Source organism: Camelus ferus, chromosome X, assembly GCF_009834535.1.
Source record: "Camelus ferus isolate YT-003-E chromosome X, BCGSAC_Cfer_1.0, whole genome shotgun sequence".
Taxonomy (NCBI): Eukaryota; Metazoa; Chordata; class Mammalia; order Artiodactyla; family Camelidae; genus Camelus; species Camelus ferus.
In genome coordinates, this window is record NC_045732.1 from 44,684,204 (window position 1) to 44,710,258 (window position 26,055).

The following is a 26,055-nucleotide window of genomic DNA, read 5'->3' on the forward strand; positions in this document are numbered from 1 at the left end:
AGCTTTAACTCACAGCCACCAGCTACATTTCCTGGGACTCTGCTTGCCCAGAAATTTTTTAAAAAATTCTATTAAATATGGTATTCAGACTTGGCTACATAATTTGTTGGGCCCAGTACAAAGTGAAGATGCAGGGTCCCTTGTTCAAAAATCATTTAAGAATTTTAAGACAGTGGCAGCTCATCATTAAAATAAGCAGGGGCCTTAGCAACTGCACAGGGCACAGGCCAGGAAACCAGCCCTGTATAGCGTGGTAGTTGATCTGCAGGCAACTTTCAAGGAAATACTACAGAAGGTCTTTCTGGTACTTCCTGGTTCCTCACCCCAACGGAACCCTGGGGTAAAGCTTTGCTCGAGCATCTGTGAATGATGTGAGACTATGATACAGGCCTTTTCCCTCCCCTTTCCCAGTTCACAGCTGTTTCTGGGGATTGGACACTTCCTGGATGCAGGAACACAAAGGGAGGCTACATCTCTCTGTCGCACTAGAGAGGGTGCAGAAATTTCCAAGAAGAGCTCTGTAATGTTGCTGTCACCTTCTAAATGCCTTACTCCTGATTCTAGGTAGATTAATCTTCCCTGTACAATAAATTATAGTCTCTTGCTATGGTCATTTTCACATGTGCCTTCGAGTTAATGTGGCTGAGCTGGAGTTTTTTGCTTTCCATTTGAAGTTTGGGTGAATAGGGTGATTTTACACAATACAAAAATACCACCACCCCTTGTATTAAACATCAACAGATTAATGTGTCCAAACTGTCATTTTACACTTGGCAGAATAGTAGTACTCTGTGCAGGCGTACATAATGCAGTTTATTTCACAAAGGAAGTTCATAACTTCGCAAAGGACCATAACAGTGTTCGCTATTTTAATGTGTTTCCTTTCTATTATATCTTATAAATCAGTAACCTCTATTCCTGAATTTCTTCATCTGTAAAAATGAGCTCAGTATGAATACCTATTTCCTGAGACTGTTTTGTGGATTAAAAGAGTTAGTATATGTATAAATATTAAAATAATACTTAACACATATAAACATCCCATGATTGTTACCTGTTATATCTGCCTGTCACGTAATGTGTAAAAGTAATTTGCAGGCAATAATGTCAATCCCCGGTGTATTCTATTCATTTATTAATATGAATTAAGATGCAAACAAGGTCTGGAGAAAATACTCTTCTCAGAAGCATTCACTTAACTACTTCAAGTTCAAATTTGTTAAATTCTAGAGTTTGTACTTTGGAAACTGAACACTTTGCTTTTTACATTTTTATGCAGTGGCTTCTGGTGTTGGCAAAAGTGTTGCTCAACAGCGTGTAGAAATGTGTTCATATTATAAAGTAGGTACGATAATGAATTGCTCTTTCCCTTTTCAAAATGACTAATTTCATTTAAAGTAATATTGCTTGAGAAACAATCTGTAAAATGTTAAGAGCGTAGGTGCTGGGGTCAGAAAAATCTGGGTCCATGATTATAACCCTAATCAGAATAAGAACCATCTTTACTGGGCACTCACTATGTGTCAGACACTGTGGGAAGCACTTAATACACACCATCCATTTTAATCCTTACAACAGTCTAAGAGGCACGCATTCTTTTTGTTTATTTTGTTTTTAGGCTGGGGGAGGTAATTAGATTTATTTATTTTTAGAGGAGGTACAGGGGATTGAACCCAGGACCTCCTGCATGCTAAGCACGCGCTCTACTGCTTGAGCTATACCCTCCCCCTAAGAGGCATGCACTCTTATCATGCCTCACTAATAAGGAAATTTAGGATCCCAGGTTCATCCACTTGTGTCAGAACATATAGTGAGTCAACAGAAAAATCAAAATTTAAACCAGGAATTCTGACTTTAGAGCCAAGCCCAACTAGCAATTATACCTCAAGAGTCACAAAATTGCCCTGAGCCTCAACTTCCACATCTGTAAATGGTAATAGATGTAGGCCCTCTGACCCGAGGTTGTGAGACTTTGCTGCACTAAAACTGTCTACTTCATGTTCTAATTTTTGGTTATCTGTGGAATTAGTCAAGAAGTATGTTGGAGGAGGACATCGAGAAGACATGACTGCCAGTAGACCCAGGAGCTGGACCTGGGCAACTGGAAGTTCCACACTCCCTCCCCCGTCCTTGGAATGTATGTTCTGCTCACTGTTCCGAAAGCTGGAGCCATTTTCAAGGTCTCAGTCTTGAGATAGTAATGTGGTACTGAGACCATCTGGTTGGTATATAAGACTGAACCTCACTAAGGCCTCTATATAAACTTTTAACATTCTGGCGGGCAGGTATGGAAATCTACTATCTTGGCAGCAGCCTGAGACAAACCTCTTAAGTTCCTTTGCACATTAAAACTGCCACCTATCAATCTGGAGTGGTCTGCCCTCTTTCTTCTGTCTTTCCTTGTCTTCCGGGTACAGGGGCCAGTTTGTGAACCAACAAAGTAACATGACAAAGTGGAAGCTTTGAAAATGTGTTCTCAAAAATATTTCCTTTAGTTCTAAAGATTTTCAGTGGCATGCCCAATAGGTTTCGGTTCTGATTCCTGAGTTTAATTCTCTTTTCCACTTTACTCCATTTTAGTACAGGCGACAGATCCCAGTTTTCCTTTCAGAGGTACCAAAAGATCGACTATACGCATTGTTATCACCAGACATTGGGGAAATACCTGAGGGGGAGGTGGTACATTTTTCAAGAAGCAAGGACTCTCGGTGGCAGGGATTCTGGGGAGATGGTGGCAGCAGTTGCTATATAGCTTTTTGATCTCTCCAAGCACCCACATAAAAACAGACAGAGCAACTAGAGATCAACTGCAAAATACATGAATAATATTTTCACCAAATCTAGGTTATAAGGTATCCCCTAAACCCCCCAAATTCAAGTAGATGAGGACAAACCACCAAAACTTGTGTTACTTATATGGTACCAGTGTCTGTGCAGGAAGAAAAAAAAAAGTAGCAACACAGCATTTTACTAACTTGGTAATAGGAGCACCACAAACTAGTCAACTCACTGGAAAGACAAGCTGAAACCAGCAGGGTTTCTGCCTTTTTCGATACCAGGTAAGTGAGTCCAGTTCAAGAGGCACTAAAGGTGCTGGAAGCATCGTAGCGCCTGTGCAGCCTCAAAATTGACACCTCAGGGCTCCCTTCTAGGATAGGAGCCCAAAATTATGAGAAAGTGCTCAAGCTGGAATCATGATTCAATAAGAAGTAAGAGACTAAGGAAATGAGAAGGTCTAAAACTGGGCTGTACGCATATGTCCACACTTGTGGCTACTGAGTACTTGAAATGCAGCTAGTCAGATCTGAGATATGATGCAGGTGTCAATTACACATCAGCTTTTGAAAGCTTAGTAGGAAAAATATAAATATCTCAATAACTTTTGTATTGATTAAATGTTGAAATAGTATTTTGTACAGATGAAATTAAATCATTAGAGTTAATGTCCTTGTGTTTACACATTCTAAAATTTGGCTACTAGAAAATGGTATTACATGTGTGGCTAGCATTATATTTCTACTGGACAGAACTGCGTATTACTGAAGTTTGAGATGCCTTTTAGACATCTCAAACAGAAAGTCAATTACGTAGCTGCATATACATGACTGGAGTATAAGAGAATGGGTGGGAGTGGAGATACAATATTTTGATTCACCAGCTTAAAACAATACTCAAAGATGTGAAATTAGATGGCATCACCTAGGAAGTAAATTGTGTGTAGGAAAAAAAGGGCAAAAAGCAGAGGCCTTGGGCAATCCATCAGAGGTGTGGAAAATGAGAAAGGTCTATGAGAATGTGGGGTGAACATAAAGAGAGCAATCTTTATGAAGACTAAGGAAGAACATGTATAAAGGAAAAGAGAATGATCAGCTGTGTCAAATGCTGTTAAAAGGTTAATTAAGATGAAATCTAAAAATTGTCTATTGCATTTTGCAGAACGGAGGTTTGCTGTGTGATGGCACTTGGTACTTTAATAAGGAAAGAATATGAGAAGGAACAAAGGTCAAAGAAATGCTTATGGTCAACAGGGGCTGTGTAAATTTTAGTATGGTGAACTTGAGTTCAAGGACCTTGAGATTATCCATCAACACAATTTTCATTAAATATATGACCATTTTTATATCATTAATCTTGAATCACTCCCTCTACCTTACCCCCAACCCCTAACAGACCTCAGGAGCCCCTGTTCCCAACACATAAATTTTCCCTCCTCCAAAAACTGAGACCTGCCCCCTTGGACTCCTAACTCCTGCTGTTCTCCCCCTTCCTGATCCTGAGTCTTCCTTCCAGCACTCTACTCCATCTGACAAGGAAGTATTCCGTTCTATCCATACAGGGTCATGCTCTGCCTCTTTCTTCAACCTGGATATCTCCATCACCCCTCCTTTTCTCCAGCCACCTTGGGTTAAACCCTGCCCCTTTTTCTTGTCCAAGATGCAAATCACCTATTGAAAAAGGATATATAGCATGTAAGTAGTAATTTTCTGGATAGAACTCCATGTTAGACAGTGGAAATAAATGCTTGCTAGGGTAGCATTTTATTTCCTCTCCCTTCCAACGAGTCAGTTAGTATGGTAACAACTTTCTTAGGTCTTTTAAGTAAGACACAGGATTAACAGTTTTTTGGACGATAAAAAATACATTTTAAAAGTGAAATCAACATTTAAATTTTATTCACTCAAAGATTTCATTTTAGAAAAGCAACTTGGAAAAGGCAATCTCTGCTTAGGGGCAAAGACAGCCCCTTTTGGGGGAGAAGGGGGCCTGGAATCAAGTGCCAACAGCAAATAAGTGCTAGGTAGTGCCATTATGGGGGAGAAGAGGCTTCAAAACTGCCTCTCCAAACAACAACTTCAAAACCACTCAAGTTGGTTAAGTTGGATAGAACACCTGTAAACCTCACAAGTAACCACGGATCAGGCAGCCCATTCAGGGCAGTGGGTGGATGTTGATTACTTCTGGGGGCCTTGTGAGGATGCTCATGGAGAATCACAGCACAGGAGGTGGAGAAGAGGGAGGAGTGCCCCCCATTTCAGCTGGCTCTTCTGAAGAGAGAGAGCTCAGCACTTCAAACTCTGGCAGCAAGATGCGCCTAAGGGTAGCAGGGCTAGGAGTGGAGATGGAGCCCAGGCCAGGAAACTGAGAAGAGGAGGGGGAACTTTGGCTAGAAAAATTAGAGGGGGAGGAGGAGGGGCTCTGGTCAGGAGACTCACGGGGTAAGAGAGAGGAAGAGGAGGAGGAGGTTGAGGAGGAGAAGAAATTCTCACCATAAGGCTGAGGGAAAGGACGCAACCTACCGGGAGGTGAGGGTGAGGAAGCACGCATACGGACTGCATGCCAACCCTGCTGGGAAGCAAAGCTTGAGACCTCAGAATCAGAAGAGCTTGAGCTGCTCTGGAAGACAAGCCTTCGTAAGGCAAAATCAGGGGATGAAAGGCTCTGGCCAGCAGGCCCGCGCCGAGAGGAGCGGCTGCTAGAGGCAGACCTTCGCTGGGTGGCGCGGCTCCGGAGGACAAAGCCTGGATTCGCGCTGCTGCTTCGGAGGGCAGGGCTTGGCCCGGATGCGCGGATTCGGAGGGCAGGGCCTGGCGGGCTGGCGTGATTGTTGAGCGCAGCGCCTGGCGCGGGAGCACGACGGCGGCGCTGAGCAGGGCCTGATGCAGAAGCACGGCGGCGGCGGCGTTGAGCAGGGCCCGGACTGGAAGCACGGCGGCGGCCTTGCGCAGGACCCGGACTGGAAGCACGGCGGCGGCGTTGGGCAGGGCCCGGACTGGAAGCACGGCGGCGGCCTTGGGCAGGGCCTGGACTGGAAGCACGGCGGCGACCTTGAGCACGATCTGGCGCAGAAGCACGGCGGCGGCGTTGAGCAGCGCCCGGACTGGAAGCACGGCGGCGGCGTTGAGCAGGGTCTGGCGCAGAAGCACGGCGGCGGCGTTGAGCAGGGTCTGGCGCAGAAGCACGGCGGCGGCGTTGAGCAGGGTCTGGCGCAGAAGCACGGCGGCGGCCTTGAGCAGGGTCTGGCGCAGAAGCACGGCGGCGGCCTTGAGCAGGGCCTGAAACGGAAACACAGTCGTAATGGCGGAAAGCAGGGCCTGGCTGGGGTGCGCGGCGGCGGCGGCTTTGAGCAGGGCTTGGCGGTAATGCATGGCGCGGGAGAGCAGCGCCCAGCCCGGGTGCACAGCGGCGATAAGGGCCTGGCTCGGGTGCACGGCCGCGGCGGCGAGCAGGGCCCTGCTCAGCTGGACGGCCAGCGAATGGCAGCGCCGGACGCGGATGCGTGGCTACGGAGACCTGGGCCTGGCGGGTGGCGCGGCTGTGGGCAGGGCCTTGCACCGATGCACGAGTGCGGAAAGCAGGGCCCGGCGAGCTGGCACGGCGGCGGAGGGGAGGGCCTGCTGCTTCGGCCTGGCTTCGGGGGGCAGGACCCGGCGGGGTTGCCTGGCTCCACCGAGAAGCCTGAGAATGGCCGCGGCTGTGGGGCTCGGGCCTCGGAGAAGATGGCAGCGAAGGCAGCGACCCCTGGGGCGCAGCAGCCCCGGGAAACATACTGCGCTGCGGAGGCTTCCAAGCCCGGGCCTCCTCCTCACGTCGGGGCTGCTTCCTCCCACCGCCCTTCCCTGGGCTCGCGGCCTGGGCGGGACGCTGGCCAGCGCCCCCTGGAGCTCGCCCGACGGCGGCGGCCCCACGGCCCACAGGCGCCCTCCGGGCGCCTCCGCCCCGCTCAGGAACCACACCTCTCAGCTCCGCGCGGGGACCCCCGCTTCCCTGGAGGTCGGGGCGCCCCCTCTCCTCCACACAGTCCACGGAGGGCAGCCCCGGGTCCTCCCCAGGGAGTGAAAAGGCGCCGGCGGCAGCCACGTTGCAGGAGGAGGAACCTGCTGGGCCACCTCGTAGGGCGCCACCACCTGACAGAGCCGGGTCGCTCGAGACTGTGGAGACTGAGGCGCCGGGATCGGGGTTGCGGGTCCCACGGGCGTCGCCAGGGACAGAGGCGACCTCGTTCTTCGGCCCTGCGGGCACCTCACCCTGCTGTGGCTTCTGCTTCTCACAGGAAGACTGGGTGGCCATCACGACAGTTTCTCGCTCAGGGACCGGAGAGCGCGGCTGCAGATGCTGCCTCAGTGGAGCTTTCGGCGCGAGGAGTGAGGCGGAAGGGCGGGCCCGCCAGAGTCTTCACTTCTGATTGGTGGACTGGATGTCATGTGACCCTCATCTCGTGGGGCTCTGGCCACCCTGGCTCCATCTAGCGCACAGCAGGAGGGTGTGCTCCACATCTCTGGGCCCCACCCAGCTTGGCGTGGCCCTGTGAATGCTGTGAATTCCGCATCCTTACCCAGGCCCCTACAAGTGTGTGTGTTACGAAAGGGGGGGGGGGCGGGGAGACAGTTTTATAATCAATTTGAATCACCACAAAATCAGCTTAGCCTGTCAGCACCACTCTGGGGCTCAACCCCTACTAGCCAGTGGGCCCTCCTGGAATATGATTCGGTCGCTGGACCCATATCTGTGACCCTAAAGGGGACAGTCCCGGAACTCCTCTGGTCATATAGATGTCCCCACAGGGAGGTCTGGTTGGAGAGCAGTGTAAAAGCGAGCAAATGGATGGGGCCCACACCGAGGTCTTGGCTCGGCATGTTCAATGTACTGCCACTACCGCAGGGGAGGCCGGGGTGGTGGGGGCCATGTGTTGAATTTTCCAGCAAGGTAATTCCCACTGCTTTGCTTCCTAAACAGACTGGGATTGCCTGGGATTAAAGGTGATGCTGTCCTTAAAGATGCATTATCATTTATATAGGCTGCATAGTAATCCTCTGGTGAACGTACATTAATTTATTTGATCTGCTCTCTAGTTTCTGTTAATATAAACATGGTTTGATATAAAGGCTTGAAGTTCAATATCTGGACACTAATTTTTAGTCATTATTACAAAAATCATTATTACCACATATTCAGTCCCCAAAACAGAAAAACAAATGTAGGAAAACTAGAACCTAAATTCCCACATACCAACAAGCAAGTACTGGGGATGTTTAATTATTTTTTGATATTTATGGCCATTTGTAAATAATTCATAGTTCTTTGGTTTTATAAAAGTGGAATTGTTTATGCATACATTGTTTTGTGATCTGCTTTTTGTGTCCAGAAAACACACTTTCCATGTTAATAACTATATATTTTCCCAAGGCCATTGCATAACTACAAAATATTCCTTTTATGGAGGAAGCTTACATTTTCAAATACTGCTGTATTGATCAACCTTTATGTTGTTTCCAACTTTTCACTCTATAACACATTAATGTAAGACATATCCTTTTTACTAAAAATTGTCCCTATCCTCAAATGTGACCTTGTTGTGGATAAATTCCCAGCAAAGGAAATTTTTGATACAGACCATACACATCTGTAATTCTTTGATAATAATTTTGGTAAGTGGTTCTCCTGAGAGTTGCTATTACAGCAATTTTGGCCAAATGAAATGGGACATTTAGTGGAATGGATGAGCAACTGGACTGAGGCACAACAAAAATAGAATGGAATGGTATTTGAAGTGTTAGTATGGAGTGGAAAACGGATTTGAAATGGAATGCAGAATGTAAAGAAATTGAGACTGATTTTAGTGGAAATTGGAATAAAATGGAATGTGGACTTGAACAGGCTATCGAATGGAATATAATGGAAAATGGAATGGAATGCAAAATGGAAATATCTAATGGCATATGGAAGAAAAGAAAAATATGTTATATGAGAAAAGGAATGAAATGGAGGATAAGGTGAAGTAAAATATTAAAGGAAATAGAAGGAAATCAAAATAGGAGTGACCATAGTATGGAGTAGAATATGCAATGGTCTGAAATAAATGGACTATCAAACATGCACTATAAATTGAAAAATACCATAAAAAGAATGGAATGAAATTTGGAATGAAAAACAGAATCCAAGATTTTGAAGCATGGAATAGGATTTGAATACAAATGAAACATGTAAAATGAAATACTGATAATGTACAGGATGGACTTAAATGAAGAACAAATGAATAGAATCTGTTCTGGTCATCCACCATTCCATAATAACATGTTGTGGAATAATGTCTATTTCATTATGCTCATGGATTTTGTAGAACTAGAATTCAGATAGGGTAGAGCAGGAATTACTTTTCTCTGCTCCACAATGTCTGGAGCCTCTGGTGTGAAAACGTGAATGACTGTGAAGTCACAAAGGAGGAACAGCAATCATTTCCACTTGGAGAACTGTTTGGTAGCATCTATTAAAAATGAATTTATGCCTTTTCTATAACCCAGCAACTCCATCTGTATTAGTTTTCTATTGCAGCTTAACAAATTACCACAAACTTAGTGACTTGAAACAACATCCTTTTATTAGCTCCCAGTTCTGTAAGTTCAGAAGTCCATGCGTGGCATGGCTGGGTTCTCTGCTCAGTGTTCCACAGGATGAAATCAGCCTGAGAAATCATTTGGCCCATGCTATGGAGTGAATGTCTCTCCTAAAATCCACATGTGAAAACCTCAATTTCCAGTTTGATAGTATTTGGAGGTGGAGCCTTTGAGTGGTAATTAGGATTAGATGAGTCATAGGGGTGGGCCCTGTGATGGAATTGGTGCCCTTATAAGGGAATGAAAAGAACAGAGCTCTCTCTGTACCTGAGGATACAGTAAGAAATTAGGCATCTGCAAACCAGGAAGCAGGCCTGTTGGCTCCTTGCTATGGAACTTCCCAGCCTCTATAACCATGAGAAATAAATTTTTGTTGTTTAAGCTACTCAGTCTGTGGTAATTTGTTAATAGCAACACAAACTAATTAAGAGAGCCGGCTGTGTTTCTCTCTGGGTGCTCTTCGGGAGGTTACATTTCCAAGCTCATTCAAGTTATTGGCAGAATGCTGTTCAGCTTTATTTTTTTAATTAATTTATTTTGGGGGGATGTATTTATTTATTTAAATCTATTATTTTTTTTTAATGGAGGTACTGGGGATTGAACCCAGGACCTCATGTATTCTAAGCATGTGCTATACCTCCTCCCCCCCACCTTTTAGCTTCTAGAAATTTCCCAGTTTCTTGTCACATTGATCTTTCCATATACTCTCTCACACTTGAGTCTCTTAGGAAGTGCACTGGCCAGTTTAAGGTCTCACCTGATTAGATCTGGCTCACCCAGGGTACCTCATTATTTGAAAGTCTACTGATTTGGGACCTCAATATATCTGCACAATCTCTTTTCCCATATAATGTAACAAATTACAAGAACAATATAGCATCATAATACCAGGCTCTTCTCATACTTCAAGGGAGGAGATTATATAAGGTCAAGGACCATTAGGAGTCATCTTAGAGTTCTCCCCTTTGCACTCAGCAATCTAGTCTGTCCCACATAGAATATTCATTCACCTCATCTCACAGTTTCCAAATTTCTCATGGTATTATAGCATGAGCTCAATTCCAAAAGCTCATCTAAATCTCATCGGCTCAAAGTCCAAAATCTCATCACCTCAATCATCTAAATCAGGCATGCATGAGGTTCCTGAATACAATCCATGCAGTACAACTTCTCGGGCAAAATCCTTCTCCAACTGTGCACCAGTGACACTAAAATGACAAACTACCTTCCTGCAACACACAATGGGAGGACAGGCATAGGATAACAGATACAAACATTCTGGTTTAATTTAGGGGGACACGGAAGGCAGAAAAGAGTTAGAATTCCAAAGCAGTCTGGAAATTCAGCTGATTTCTACTAACAGTCTATCCAAGGCAATTAAAGCTTTTTCTAAGATAACTTAGTCTCTCTCTAGCACCTACCTCAAAATTCTTCCAGCCTTCACCCGCTACTGGGTTCTAAAGCCATGTGCACATTTTTAGGAGTTTGCAATGGCAGCACCCCACATCCAGGTATCAAAACCTATATTAGTTTTCTATTGATGTGGAACAATAGCACACTCAGCAGCTTAAAACAACCCTCATTTATTAGCTCGCAGTTGTGTAGGTCACAAATCTGTGCCCAGTGTAACTGGCTTCCCTGCTCAGGGCCTAACAGGGTGAGATGACAGTGGACTTGCTGTGTTCTTCTCTGGAGGCTCTGGGAAAGAGTCTCTTCCAAACTCATCCATGTTGCTACCAGAATTCAGTTCCCAGCTGCTGGAAGACTGAGGCCCCCATTCCATTGCTGGCTGTCAGCCTGGGGTAGCACTCATCTACTAGAGGCTCCCCGCACTTCCTCATCCAGTGGCCCCTTCCAAATCCTTTCTCCATGCTTCAAATCTCTCTTTCAGTAAAGGCCTAGGCTCTTGTAAGCACTCACCTAATTAGGTCTAGCCCACCCCAAAGAATCTGTCTGTCTTAGGATCAACTGTCTGTGACCATAATTACAGCTACCAAATCCTACACTCCCCATATAATTTAATAGAATCATGGCAGTGAGATCTTATCATATCCACGGGTTCCATCCACACTCAATGAAAGTAGATTATACAAAGAGAGGGGTCACTGAGCATCATCATAGAATTCTGCCTACTACACAAAGTATGTATCAAACAGAAATGCATAAATATGTTCTCCAAAAGACATGGACTAAGATGTTAATAGAAGCATTATTAGAAATAGTCACAAACTGGAAACAGTCTGAATGTTTATCAACAGTTGAAGGAATAAATACAAATGTGGTATCTGTATAATGGAATATGATATAGCCACGAAACAAGCAAATATCCATACATGCAACAAATATAAAAAGATCCCCAAATCAGTGTATTGAGTAAAGGAAACCAGGCATGAATATATACATGACTGATAACTCTGTATAAAGTTTGAAAAACAGGCAAAATGAATATATAGTGACATAGGTCAGAGGAGTGTTTTACTTTCAACTATAATGAGTAGTTAAGGTCATAATATAGGTTTCTGGGGTGTCAGTAACAATCTATATCTCAGTCTTGGTGGATTTACACACATGTGTTCCCTTTGTAAAATGTCATCAAGTTGTTGCCACTTATGATTTATGCATTCTTTGTATTCTTTAGAAACACAGCCCCTTATGGGCAATTTAAAAACAGAAAAACTTTTAACACTTTCAGGCTACACTACAAAGCTACAGTAATCAAAACAGTGTGGTACTGGCACAAAAACAGACATATAGATCAATGAAACAGAATAGAGAGCCCAGAAATAAACCCACGCACCTACGGTCAAATAATCTGCAATAAAGGAGGGAAGGATATATGATTTTTAAAAGGCAGTCTCTTCAACAAGTGGTGCTCAGAAAGCTGAATAGCTACATGTAAATTAATCAAATTAGAACATGCCTTCATACCACACACAAAAATAAACTCAAAATAATTCCAATACATAAATATAAGACATGACACCATAAAATTCATAAGAGAGCATAGGCAAAACATAATTATATCAGTAATTTCTTATATCAGTCTCCCAAGGCAAAAGAAATAAAAGCAAAAATTAACAAATGGGACCAAATCAATCTTAAAAGCTTTTGCAAAGCAAAGGAGACAATCAACAAAATGAAAAAAAAAAAAAACAAAACCCTGCAGAATGGGAAACAACATTTACAAATGATGTGACCACCAAGGGCATAATATTTGAAATATACAAACAGCTCATACAATTCAATATTGAAAAAAAATCCAAAAAATGGGCAGAGGACCTCAATAGACATTTAACCAAACAAGACATACAGATGGCCAACAGGCACATGAAAACATGCTCAACATCATTAATTGTTAGAGAAGTGCAACTCAAAACCACAATGAGTTATTACCTCACACCAGTTAGAATAACTATTATCAAAAAAACTACAAATAATAAATGCCAGAGAGGATGTAGAGAAAAAGGAACCCTTGTACATTGTTGATGAGAATGTAAATTATTGCAGCCACTATGGAAAACAGTATGGAGGTTCCATAAAAAACTAAAAATAGAGCTACCATATGACCCAGCATTCCCACTCATGGGTATATATCTGGAGATAACTCTTAATTCAAAAAGACACATGCACCACAATGTTCATAGAAGCACTTCTTACAATAGCCAAAACATGGAAACAACCCAAGTGCCATCAAGAGACAATTGCCTTAAGAAGACATGGTACACAAACAGACAAGTGAGCACACACACAAAATGGAATATTTCTCAGCCATAAAAAATGAAATATTGCTATTTGCAGCAACATGGGTGGACCTAGAGAATATTATATTTAGTGAAGTAAGTTAGACACAGAAAGACAAATATTATATATCACTTACACATGGAATCTAAAAAATAACACAAATGAATTTATATACAAAACAGAAACAGGCTCACATACAAAACAAACTTATGGTTACCAAAGTGGAAAGGGAGAAAGGGAGGGATAAATTAGAAGTATGGGATTCACAGATACAAACTACAACATATAAAATAGATAACTGACAAGGATTTACTGTATAACACAGGAAAACACAATCAATATCTTGTAATAAACTATGATGGAAAAAACATTTAAAAATGAATCTACAATATGCTGCATATAACACACCCACTTTAGGGAGAAGGACACATACAGATTGAGAGTGAAAGGAAGGAAAAGAATATTTCATGCAAATGGAAAAGCTAAAAAAGCAAGTGTAACAGTACTGATTTCAGACAAAATAGGCTTTAAAACAGAGGCCATAAAGAAAGACAGAGAAGGACATATTCAAATGATTAAAGGAGTAATACAAGATGAGGATATTATACTCATTAATATATATGCACCCAATATAGCGGCACCTAAGTACATAAAACAATTACTAACAGAGATAAAGGGGGAAATTGATGTGAATACAATCATTGTCATAGATTTTAACACAGCATTAACATCACTAGACAGATCTTCCAGACAGAGAATAAATAACGTAACAGAGAAATTGAATGATACAATAGAAAAATGAGATTTGGTGGATATTTTCAGAGCATTACACCCCCCAAAATAGGATATACATTCTTTTCAAGTGCACATGGAACATTTTCTAGGATTGATCATGTACTTGGGCACAAAAGAAGCCTCAACAATTTTAAGAAGATAGAAATTATCTCAAGCATCTTTACTGATCACAATGCCACGAAACTACACATCAACTACAGAGAAACAAAGGAGGAAAAAAGGAAAGCATGGAGATTAAACAAAATGCTATTAAAAAAACCAATGGGGCAATGAGGAAATCAAATTTGAAATTAAAAAATACCTTGAGACAAATGAAAATGAAAACACGACCACACAGAGTTTATGGGACACGGCAAAGGCAGTGCTAAGAGGGAAGTTTATAGCGATACAGGCTTTCCTCAAAAAAGAAGAACAATCTCAAATAAACAATCTAACCCACCAGCTAAAAGAATTAGAAAAAGAAGAGAAAAAAAAAAAAACCCAAAAGGCAGCAGAAGGAATGAAATAATAAAGATCAGGGAGGAAATAAACAAAATACAGACTTAAAACACAATAGAAAAAAAATCAATCAAACCAAAAGAAAGTTTTTTGAACGAGTAAATAAAATTGACAAACCTCTGGCCAAACTCACAAATAAGAAAAAAGAGAGAGCACAAATAAGCAAAATAAGAAAGGAAAATGGAGCAGTTACAACAAATAACATAGAAATACAGAATATCATATGAGAATATTATGAAAAAATATATGGAACCAAAATGGATAACCTAGAGGAGATGATAAGTTTGGAAACATACAGTCCACCAAGACTGAATCAAGAAGAAACTGACCACTTTAACAAACTAATCACTACAAATGAAATTGAATTAGCAATAAAAAAAACCTCCCTACAAATAAAAGTTCTGGACCAGACGGCTTCACCCGGGAATTCTACCAAACATACAAAGAAGAACTCATACCAGTCCTTCTCAAATTCTTCCAGAAGATTGAAAAGGAGGGAATACTCCCAAACTCATTCTATAAATCCACCATCACCCTGATACCAAAATCAGGCAAAGACACCACCAAAAAAGAGAATTATGGGCCAATATCACTGATAAACATAGATGCAAAAATTCTTAACAAAATACTGGCAAATAGAGTCCAGCAGCACATAAAAAAGATTATACATCATGATCAAGTGGGGTTCACCCCAGGGACACAAGGCTGGTTCAACATACGCAAATCAATCAATGTAATACATCACATCAATAATAGAAAGGACAAAAACCACATGATCATCTCAAGAGACACTGAAAAAGCATTTGACAAAATTCAACACCCATTTATGATAAAAACCCTCACCAAAGTGGGTAAAGAGGGAACATATCTCAACATAATAAAAGCTATATATGACAAACCTACAGCCAGCATAGTACTCAACGGTGAAAAACTCAAAAGCTTCCCACTAAAATCTGGGACAAGACAAGGCTGCCCACTATCACCACTCCTATTCAACATAATCTTGGATGTCCTAGCCAGAGCAATCAGGCAAGAAAGAAAAATAAAAGGGATCCAAATTGGAAAAGAAGAGGTAAAAATGTCACTATATGCAGATAACATCATACTATATATAGAAAACCCTAAAAGTTCCACACGAAAACTACTGGAGCTGATTGAAGAATTCAGCAAGGTAGCAGGTTACAAGATTAACGTTCAAAAATCAGTTGCATTTGTTCAAACTAACAATGAATCAACAGAAAAAGAAAGTAAAGAAACAATCCCCTTAAAAATAGCACCCAAAGTAATAAAATATCTGGGCATAAATCTAACCAAGGAGGTTAAAGAATTATACACAGAAAACTATAAACCAATGATAAAGGAAATTAAAGAAGACTTTAAAAAATGGAAAGATTCCCATGCTTCTGGATTGGAAGAATCAATATTGTTAAAATGGTCACACTGCCCAAGGCAATCTACAGATTTAATGCAATCCCTATCAAATTACCCAGGACATATTTCACAGAACTAGAACAAATCATACTAAAATTTATGTGGAATCACAAAAGACCTAGAATTGCCAAAGCATACTGAAGAGAAAGAAAGAGGCTGGAGGAATAACTCTCCCAGACTTCAGACAATACTACAGAGCTACAGTCATCAAGGCAGCATGGTATTGGTGCAAAAGCAGACATATAGACCAATGGAACAGAATAGAGAGCCCAGAAATGAACCCACAAACTTTTGGTCAACTCATCTTCGACAAAGGAGGCAAGAATATACAATGGAATAAAGACAGTTTCTTCAGCAAATGGTGTTGGGAAAACTGGACAGCAGCATGTAAAACAATGAAGCTAGAACACTCCCTTACACCATACACAAAAATCAACTCAAAATGGATCAAAGACTTAAACATAAGACAAGATACAATAAACTTCCTAGAAGAAAATATAGGCAAAACATTATCTGACATACAACTCAAAAATATTCTCCTAGGACAGTCTACCCAAGCAATATAAATAAAAGCAAGAAGAAACAAGTGGGACCTAATGAAACTTACAAGCTTCTGCACAGCAAAGGAAACCATAAGTAAAACAAAAAACCTACAGAATGGGAGAAAATTTTTGCAAATGACACCAACAAAGCAATGATCTCCAGAATATATAAGCAGCTCATACGACTCAATAAGAACAAAACAAACAACCCAAATCCAAAAATGGGTAGAAGACCTAAACAAGCAATTCTCCAAGGAATACAAATGAACAATAGGAACATCAAAAAATGCTCCATATCACTAATTATCAGAGAAATGCAAATCAAAACTACAATGAGGTATCACCTCACACCAGTCAGAATGGCCATCATTCAAGAGTCCACAAATGACAAATGCTGGAGAGGCTGTGGAGAAAAGGGAACCCTCCTACACTGATGGTGGGAATGCAGTTTGGTGCAGCCACTGTGGAAAACAGTGTGGAGATTCCTCAAAAGACTAGGAATAGACTTACCATATGACCCAGGAATCCTACTCCTGGGCATCTATCCAGAAGGAAATCTACTTCAGGATGACACCTGCACCCCAATGTTCATAGCAGCATTATTTACAATAGCCAAGACATGGAAACAGCCTAAATGTCCATCAACAGATGCTTGGATAAAGAAGTGCTGGTATATTTATACAATGGAATACTACTCAGCTATAAAAACCGACAACATAACACCATTTGCAGCAACATGGATGTTCCTGGAGAATGTCATCCTAAGTGTAGTAAGCCAGAAAGAGATGGAAAAATACCATGTGAGATCGCTCTTATGCGGAATCTAAAACAAAACAAAACAGAAATACAAAACAGAAATAGACTCATAGACATAGAGTACATACTGTATTGGGTGCATATATATTAACGGGTATAATATTCTCATCTCATATTACTTCTTTAATCATTATAAAATGTCCTTCTCTATGTTTCTTTATGGCCTTTGTTTTAAAGTCTATTTTGTCTGAAATCCGTACTGCTACACATGCTTTTTTGGCTTTTCCATTTGCATGGAATATCATTTTCCATCCTTCCACTCTCAATCTATATGTTTCCTTCTCCTTAACTTGGGTCTCTTGTATGTAGCATATTGAGGGTTCTTGCTTTATTATCCAGTCTGCCACTCTACATCTTTTGACTGGAGCATTTAGTCCATAACATTTACAGTAATTAATGATAGATGTGTGTTTATTGCCATTTTGAACTTATTTTTGCAGTTAATTTGGTATCTCCTCTTTGTTCCTTTCTTCTTCCTTTTGTGGTTTGTAATTGACCTCTGTATTATCTTGGATTTTATTTAGTTTTTATGACTACCTTGTAAGTTTTTTGCTTGTGGTTACCCTTTTTTGTAAGTCTACTAACCCATTACTATAACTGTCTGTATTAAACAGAAAGTAATATAATCTCAATCCCATCCTACAGAGAACAAAAATTTAAAAAGGAAAAAAAATACTCTATATTTTCTTGCTTCCCTCTTTCACTCGTAATGATTTAGGTGTCTTGTTTTGCAGTTTTGTGTTTATTCTATTTGTAATTCATGATAGCTATCACCTGTCCAGTTATTAGTTTCTCATTTCTGTAGCATCCTGCTTCTTTTCTTTATAGAGTAGACCTTTCAGTATTTCTTTTTGCATGGGTTTAGTGTTGCTAAACTCTTCTAATTTTCACTTATCTGTGAAATTCTTTATCTCTCCTGATATTCTAAAGGGTAGCCTTGCTGGATAGAGTATCCTAGGCTGCATCTTTTTTTCATTCAGGACTTTGAATATATCTTGCCACTCCCTTCTGGCCTGTAGTGTTTGTGTAGAGAAAGCAGCTGAGAGCTTTATGGGGGTTCCCTTGTAACTCACTCTTTGTTTTTCTCTTGCTGCCTTTAGGATCATTTCTTTATCCTTGACTCTGGCCATCTTGATTATGATATGTCTTGGTGTGGGTCTATTTGGGTTCTTCCTGTTTGGGACCCTCTGAGCTTCCTGTACTTGGATATCTGATTCCTTCTTTAGGTTTGGGAAGTTCTCAGTCATGATTTCTCCAAATACCTTTCAGTCCCCTTTGATCATCTTTCTTCCCCTTCTGGAATCCCTATTATGTGTAGATTGGCATGCTGTATATTATCCCATAGGTCCCTTATATTGTTTTCATTGTTTTTTATTTGTTTTTCTCTCAGCTCTTCTGATTGGATGCTTTCTGTTGTCCTGTCTTCTAGGTCACTTATTCATTCCTCTGCCTTATCTAGCCTGCTTTGTAAAGCCTTTAAATCAGCTCTCATCTCAGCAAATGAGTTTACCAATTCTACTTGGTTCTTCTTTATAGGTTCAATTTCATTTTGACATATGTTATATCTCTAAACACTATCTCTTTTAGTTCCTTCAGTACTTTGATCCCTCCTTTTTTGAAATCTTGATCTAATAGGCCATCAATGTCTATTTAATTGTTCATTCTTTCAGGGGATTCCTCTTTCTCTTTTAATTGGGAGTGGTTCCTCTGCTTCATCTTGCTCATACTCTCTGGCACTGTGGCTTAAGGAATATCAGTTATCTATTGTGGTCCTTAAGGAGTTTATTTATTTATCTGTCTAAAGCCTATGCAGGAATAAAACTTAAAAAGAGAGAAAGAGAATTTTAAAAGAAGGGTGATAAAAAAGATTTGAAAACAGTGTATAATCAATGACAGAAAAGCAAGTTGAAACAGAATAGCAGTTGTCTTGAGATCTTTTAAAAACCTTAAATAAAGGAGAAAAAAATCACAAAACAATATTCGAAACCTGTGTATAATCAATAACAGGAGATTAAAACCAAGTGAAATTAGGTGAATTTTCTAAAATAATAAATATAAAAATATTTTAAAAGAAAAAATTTAAAGGGATTAATACAGGAGACATATACAGTTGTTTAAAAGGTAAAATTTTAAAAGGTAATAGAAAATAGAGCAGATTTTTAAAAAAGATAAAATAAGAGAGAATTTTAAAAGAAGGGGGGGAAAGGTTTGAAAATAGTGTATAATCCATAAAAGAAGAGCAAGTTGAAGCAGAACAGTAATGGAGTTGAGACGTCTTTTAAAAACCTTAAAAAAAGAGAAAAGGTCAAAAACAATATTTGAAACCTGTGTATAATCAATAATACGAGATCAAAACCAAAGGAATTAAAAATGAAATGAGGTGGGTTTTTAAATAATAATAATAAAAAAAGGTTTTAAGAGAAACTTTTAAAGGGATTAAAACTGTAGACATACAGTTGTTTAAAAAGTAAAAATTAAAAAGGTAAAAGAAAATAGAACAGATATTAAAAAGATTTTTTTAAAAAAAGGGATGTGTTCTCCTGAAGACTGTGTGCTCTTAATGATTTTATTGAGAGCTCTTTGTGTCTTCGCCCTGTTTTGCGAACTCAGCTTGCTGTTTCCAGAGGCCCTCTGTTGGCGCCCTCATCTGTGCTGCTGCCAGTGGCTGTGAGCTAGCAGATCGACCCCCCTCCCAACACTGTGTCAGGTGCTGAGCTCTTATTTGGTGGGCGGGAGGGTCACTCCCCCTCCCCCTCCCTCTCCCGATGCCTTAGTCAGATGCTGCGCTTGGGTGAGGCAGGTGGGAGGATTGCGCCCCCTCCCAGTACTGGGGCCAGGTGCTGTGTTACTGCCAGGAAGGCAGGTGGCCACCTGCCCTCTCCCAGCGCCAGTCGCTCCGCTGCTCCGTGTAGCTGCCCGCTCTGCCTTGGGTCGGTGCTCTGAAGGCGGGCTCGGGGAAGACTGCGGAACGGCCCCACCCCTGCTCTGTGCCAAATCTCAGCTCCTTGTTTGTCTTGGCTGCACGAGTTCTCTGAGGTGCCAGGGCAGAAAGATCCTATCTGCCTCTGGCTGTAAACAGATCTCAGCCCGCCTAGGAGGTTGCGGAGCCCTCAGGTGCAGAGTCAGGGCTTACCCCGCCCCACCCCTGCGAGGGCACTGCATCCCACCTCTCTTCTCATGAGAAGTGCCAGTAATGGCATTGAGGGTCTGAGGAGACAAAGGCTACGGTGCCCCTCCCCCCAGGGCACACCAGCAAGGTTGCTTTGTCTTTTGTGTGTGTAATTTATGGGGGGCCTAGGTTGTTCTGCTCTGTGTCCCCTCCCAGCCACAGCGTGCAGCCCCCTGCAGCCCCTAGGAGCTGCCTCAGTGCAGCCGCCCCAGTCCTCCGCCCGGCTCGGGCAGCCTGTCCTGTCCTCTGGCTGCTGGCTCGTGTCTCACGCCGGGTGTCGCAGGGACCCTATGTGCCTGTTTAACTTAGTTCTGCCTGTCAAGGGCTGCTCCGTGCAGATCTGAGCCTCGGAGGCTCCCTTTCTGACCCGTTGGCCTCTCTGTTGGAGAGGGGGAGACTCAGCGAATGAGCGCTAGTCCTCCTTTGCCGCTCCCTCCCCACGGGACCAGTCCTTCACTGTTTTGCTTTTTCTTCTCTCTTTTTTCCTTTTCTCCTACCAGATTCGTGGCATCTTTGTCTTTTGAAGAGGGCGATGTTCTGTTGGAGTTCAGCAGGTGCTCTGGTTGGCTGGGTGGGTCTGTGGATGTGAGTCTTCGTGTCATTTGTGGGAGATGGTGAGCTACGAGCATCTTTCTACTCTGCCATTTTGGCTCCTCCTTGTGTTGTTTTGTTGGTTTTTAAAAACTATTTATTTGTGTTCTTTTATGGCTCTCTGGGATTATTTAGAACAGAATTATTCTGAATTCTTTGTCAGGCAGTTCTTGGATCTACATTTCTTTTTAGTTAGTCACTGGAAATTGTCTTCTTTTGTTGGTATCATGTTTCCCCAATTCTTCATGATTCCTGTATCCTTGCATAGGTGTCTACACATTGAAGAAGCAGTCAGTCACTTCTTTATGGACTGACTTCTGTAAGGAAAAAACCTTCATCTGATCGGGGCATGCTGCAGTGTGCTGTGGTCCTGGGTCTGTGATGTGGCATGCCAAGTGCAGGACCATGTGGCAGCTCTCATCCAGCAGTCATGGTGTATTGTTAGCTCTGGCAGCTGGTGTTCATGTCAACACTTGTGTTATCCTCGGCAGCAAGTGCTGCAGGCAGTCTTTGGTGGCTGTAAGGACTCTTGGGGTTCTCAGCAGCACCTCCAGGTCCAGCAGTGAGGGCTGGGATCCAATGACAGGGCAATGGCCAACTGTGGGCACATGAAGAGCAGCAAAGTTCTGGACTATCAGCATGCACTTGTTTGGCTGCAGGGGCTAGGGGAGGGCAGGCATACAGCAGTGGGGGGAAGTGACAGGAGTTAAGAGACAGGACGTGCAGGTGCACTGCTGCAGAGGCTAGCTATGAGTATAATGATGTAGGCCGTGACAGGATCAGGGCCTGATCTGAGTACACAAGCACACATGGGTTCCTGGGCTATTGGCATGCAGTCATGATTCTGCAGAGGTAACTGCTGATACATGCATGGCAGTGATAGCTAGTGGCAGGAATTAAGTCTAGCAGCATGCATGTGGACAGCTGTAGTGGCTAGTTGTGGGCATACACAATGATGCAAGCCAGTGACCGGAGCTGGGGCTGGATCCAGACCCATAAGCATTTATGAGGCCTTGTTTGTTGGTATGTATTCCTGTGGCTGTAGGGGCTAGTCATGGGCACATGCATGGCAGTGGAAACCAGTGACAGGAGTTGGGCTGATGGTATGCAGATGCATAGCTGCAGGGGCTAGCTGCAGGCATGCCAGGCAGTGCAGGTCAGTAACGGGAGTCAAGGTCAGATTTGGGCACACAAGCAGCTGCGGAGGCATGGGCTTTCAGTGTGCATTCGTGCAGCTGCAGGGTCTAGTCACTGGTGTCTGCATTGCCATGAAAGCTGATGACAGGAGTCAGAGTTGGTGACATGCAGAGGCATGTGTGACAGTGGAGGCCAATGACAGCAGTCGGGGCCAGATCCAGGAACATGGTATCTTCAAGAAACGAGACCATTGGCGTGCACTCACGTGTCTGCAGAGGCTTGCCATTGGCACGTGTATGGCAGCTCAGATCAGTAACAGAGTCAGGGCCAGCTCTGGGTGCCCAAGAAGCTGCAGAAGCCCGGGCCTTTGGTGTGCACTCATGCACTCATGCAGTGTGTAGCCATGGGCAATGCACACTGTTGTGGAGGTGAGTTATGGGTGTCTAGGTTAGTGTTATGTACACATGAATTTGCAGAGGCTGAGGTTGGTAGAGATCCCAGGCTGGGGTGTCTGTGATGACACTGGCTGGGGTGGCTCTGGTGTGAGATAGAGAGTGGGGTGAATGAACTCAGGTAGCTTAATGCCCGTGAACTTGGAAATCTGTGGGGCCCTCAGTGCTGAAATCTGCTGAGCATTCACGGTGGCTCTACTGGCCATTGGTTTCCTCAACAGCAAAATTGCTGGGATCCTCTGCAGAGCAGCCTGATGTGGCCTGTAATGGGTTCCTCAGTGATGAAAGCTGCAGTGGGGGAATCACAACTCCCTGAAAGGATGCTGAGTTCTCAGAGGCTAAGACTGTTTGAGTCCTCTGCAGAGCAGGCCCCTGATAACCACGGTTGCTCCCATTATGTGGCTGACACTGGTAGTTTGTCCCATACATTCTTTTTTTGGTAAAGGTATCATTGATTTTTTTTTAAATTGAAGTGTAGTCAGTTTATAATTTTGTGTCAATTTCTGGTGTACTGCATAATTGTTCAGTCATACATATACATACATGTATTCATTTTCATATTCTTTTTCATTATAGGTTACTATAACATATTGAATATCTTGTGCTATACAGTAGAAACTCATTGTTTATCTAATTTGCATATTGTTATGTAGTTAGTATCTGCAACTCTCTAATATCTGCTTTAATTATTCAAGAAAACAGCAGATTGATCAGAAATTAATAATGCCCATGTTAAAAATATCATGTCTGTCTTCCTAAAACACAAATGCTGGTACTCCTTTGATGATATGACTCCCTTCCCAGGTGCCAAGCCCATACTGACTTTCTGTGTACGTGTTGGTCTGTTTTACTTTGAGACTCAAAGCAAAACCCTCTGTTCTTCTTAGCCTGTTTGTTCATCTGTAACTTAGGGTTGATAAAATATGCCTCTAATGGATGTCATGAGCATCAGATTATTTCTGGCACACAGTATATGTAAGGTAACTGCTCTGTGCTAGCACACTTACAAACTTATATATGGGCCATGCAGGTAAGTTTCAACCACAGTTTGGTCTAGAGCTGGGTAGAATGCCCTCTTATCCACCAGGAACATGGAAAAACAGACTGATTTCTGAGCTGCAACTACAAGACCATTTCTCACCATCTTCCTATTTCAAGAAAGGCTGTCACAGGCAGTTTCTTATCACCTTTCTCCTTCCAAAATTTTTGTCTTGCTTCCTTCTCGCAACCTTAGAGTATAGCTGAAGGTTAGAGAATGGCTTCATGCCTAACTGCAGTATGGAATGGCTCCTAAGCAACAAAGTTCCATACCACTGATGAAGCCTGTCATCTGGATCATTTTGTTTCGATGTCACCCTGTGGAACAAGAGAAGTGGGAGCTGATACCCTGTTTGGTATTACTTTTCCTGTATATGTAAGTAATAAACTTAATCTATCTGGGCTTGTTGTTGTTACTTACTGACCAAATCTATTAGCTTGCTTGACAGTAAGCTTTAAGTAAATGTTAACCACCACTTGTATCATACATCATTTGAGCATTAGGGATTAGCGAATACAATCCAGGTATATAGCATCTGTCAGTAAATGGCAGAAATGATCGTTTATGTACATTTTGCTATTCATAAGGAACTATGTGAAATACTAAATGCTATCAGTGCAGACAGAATATACAGAATTCCAGAGTTCTTAATACAAATTTGATTTTTTATCTAAGGATATGATGATCTAAGCTTAAGAAATACACAGATTCTGGCATCATGTGGAATGTTAAGAGTCTAGCTCTTAGGGTCAGAAATATCTGGGTACATGATCACACAAAATCCATCTTTACTGAGCACTTGCTATGTGCCAGATACTGTTGTTAAATATTTAAAATACATCATCTTTTTTTGATTCTATAAAATATAAAAGGCATGTACTATTATTGTATCCAATTGACAGATGAGTAAACATAGGATTCCAGTGTTCACTAACTTGTCCAGAACCACACAGCAAGTCAATGGGAAAATTAGAATTGAAACCCAGGATGTCTGACTGAAGTCAAGCCCAACTAATTATAAGATTATGAAAATCACAAAATTGCTGAGAGCTTCAATTTCAATGTCCATAAAATTGGAATAAGTATAGGACTTCCCACATGTGGAAGCTGTTTTAAAAATATGCCATTAAAAGCACAGAGCATAGTGGCTAATATATGATAGGCACTCAATAAAAAGTTGCTTTTAAATTTTTTTTAAATTATGGTAAAATCCGTATAAGTTTATCATCTTAAACATTTTTTAAGTGCACAGGTCAGTGGTATTAAGTATACTCATACTTTTGCACAACAAAACTCCAGAACTCTTTCATCTTAAAAAATGGAAACCCTATAGCCATTAAACAACAGCATCCTATTTCCCCTCCCTCAGCCTCCAACAAACACCTTTCTATCTTCTGTTTATGATTTTGACTACTCTAGCCAGCTCATAAAAGTGCAATCATAGTATTTGTTTTTTTGTGACTGGATTATTTCACTCAGCATGTCTTCAAGTTTCATCTGTGTTGTAGCATGAGTTAGAATTTCCATCCTTTTTAAGGCTTAGTAATATTCTATTGTACATACATACCGTATTTTCTTCATACATTTATCTGTTTTATTTTATTTTATATTTTTTTTTGGTGGGGGTAGGTAAATATACATTTATCTGTTGATGGACACCTGGGTTGCTTCCACCTATTGGCTATCATGAATAATGCTGCTATGAACATGGTTGTACAAATGTCTCTTCAAGACGCTGCTTTTCCAGGGGAGAGGGCATAGCTCAAGCAGTAAAGTGCATGCTTAACAAGCAGGAGGTCTTGGGTTCAATTCCCAGTACCTCCTCTAAAATAAATAAATAAAATTAAAAAAAACTAATTACCTCCCCCTACCAAAGGAAAAAAAAAAAGGATAAAACAATTACAAGAAAAAAAAAAGACCCTGCTTTCAATTCTTTTGGATATATACCCAGAAACAGAATTGCAAGATCACATGGTAATTCTATTTTTAATTTTTTAAATGAATCAACTTACTGTTTTACACAATGATTGCCCCATTTTACATTTCCACCAACAGTGCACAAAATTTATGATGTCTCCACAACCTCACCAACACTTGTTATTTTCTGTTTTATTTTGTTTTGTTATTGTAGCCATTTTAGTGGGTGTGAAGTGATATCACAGTGGTTTGATTTGCATTTCCCTAATGATATTGAGAGTCTTTTCATATGCTTTTTACCCATATGTATATCATCTCTACAGAAATGTCTATTTAAGTCCTTTGCCTATTAAAAATATTGTATCATGTGTTTCTGTTGTTGAATTGTAAGGGTTCTTTATATATTTGGGATATTAACCCCTTATCAGATATATGATTTGCAAATATTTCATTCCATTCTGTAGGTTGCTTTTTCATTCTGTTGATTGTGTCCTTTGATGCACAGGAGTTTTTAATTTTGATGCAGTCCAATTTA

General features: G+C 41.7%; 1 protein-coding gene across 1 annotated transcript in view; it reads right to left on the reverse strand.

The window, feature by feature from the left end:
• Nucleotides 1-6,035: 6,035 nt before the first annotated feature.
• Nucleotides 6,036-26,055, reverse strand: part of LOC102521473 (diphosphoinositol polyphosphate phosphohydrolase 3-beta) — a 55,672-nt gene continuing 35,652 nt past the window's right edge. The window contains exon 3 of the transcript XR_004317947.1: nucleotides 6,036-6,053. The gene's annotated coding sequence lies outside the window, so the exon portion shown is untranslated. The remainder of the gene's footprint in view (nucleotides 6,054-26,055) is intronic.